This window comes from Sinocyclocheilus anshuiensis, unplaced genomic scaffold (genome assembly GCF_001515605.1).
Source record: "Sinocyclocheilus anshuiensis isolate Anshui unplaced genomic scaffold, SAMN03320099.WGS_v1.1 scaffold3404, whole genome shotgun sequence".
Taxonomy (NCBI): Eukaryota; Metazoa; Chordata; class Actinopteri; order Cypriniformes; family Cyprinidae; genus Sinocyclocheilus; species Sinocyclocheilus anshuiensis.
In genome coordinates this window covers 64,703-66,128 of record NW_015549554.1, presented here as the reverse complement: position 1 = coordinate 66,128, position 1,426 = coordinate 64,703, and positions in this window count along the sequence as shown.

Genomic DNA, 1,426 nt, shown 5'->3' with positions numbered 1-1,426 from the left:
ATATAATTTGTTTGTACAGGGGCATTTTTGTCCAATTTAGTGGCATTTTTGCCCCAAGTCCCCATGGCCATGGGAAGGCTAAGCCTTCCCCAGCCTCACACATGCTCCGCCTATGCACACACGTAATATCCGATCAGCGCAGAGCCATGATCACTAATATATATATATATGGGAGAGCAAGCCCGCTGCAAGCCGAGAGATTCGTGCTGGCACCCTCTCGTATTACAGTAATGCACTCTTGACATTTGCCATTAAAATAACGCCAAAAACAGCTTCAAATGAACTAAGAAAACGAGAATAAAGTCGTAAAAGCTGCAATCCATTTCTTATTGGTTAAAATTAACGGAGACTATCTTGTGTTTTTCCGTGGGTGCTCAGGGATCGGCGCCTATGCCCTTAGCACTCTTTTAAAACCTCCCAGCTTTTCTGCCGTCTTTTCACACAAAACGAAACTACTCTGCGTGATGTGTGCACTTGAGTTACTTAAAACTGTGCTTTATGCTACAGTATTTATTTATCATCAGTTGTTCAAATCGCGGTAATCGAATACGGTTATAATGATAATTAAAATACGAAACAGTAATACTAACCGCGGGGAATTTTATCATGATTTATCATCAAACTGGTAATCGTTACATCCCTAGTCACATAGAATTAAGTCAAGTCACCTTTATTTATATGCCGCTTTATACAATACAGATTGTGTCAAAGCAGCTTTACAGTGTGTGCTGATAATGCAAGAGGACAATAGAAACCAGACACCTCATCAGTTTAGTCAGCAGTTTTATAGCAGGATATTCTTCTTTATTTTATACTGTAATGTCTGTTTATTTCCAGGTTTGTTTTGAATCCCAGTCAGTGAGTGTGGTCTCAGGTATTTGGACTTCTTTCTGTGAAATGCTGCTCTTTGTTTGTGCTCTTTCTTTATATAATCGTTCCATCTGATGGTGTTTTATATATAGAAGGCTGTTAATGTGATTATATGGGACTGAAGATCTAGTGAGGAAGAGGTTTAGCGGAGATTACGGCTGACGCTAACACTTCTTAGCATATTTTGTTCCTGGTAAGAGTCGTGAGTTTCATCGCTCTGTTTGTTCTGAAACATGGAAACTGATCCTGCTAACAGGTGCCTGTTGTCAGCCAGGAAAACACACTTTTTCTTCATGTTTTGCAGATCAATAAAGAAAGGCATTACTGCTTTTTGATTCAAAGACAGAAAGAACAGAGCACTCAGCACAACATCTTCAAACAAATCATATGAAACGAATCTATCAGCCTTCATTTCTGTGCCAGTGATGATCCGCTGATTCACAGCATGTCTCCTGAACCAGATGAAGTGAGATGCAGTGTTATGGTGTGAACAGATGGGGGCTTAATGACACTTTGTGTGTGTGTGTGTGTGTGTGTGTGTGTGTGTGTGTGTGAG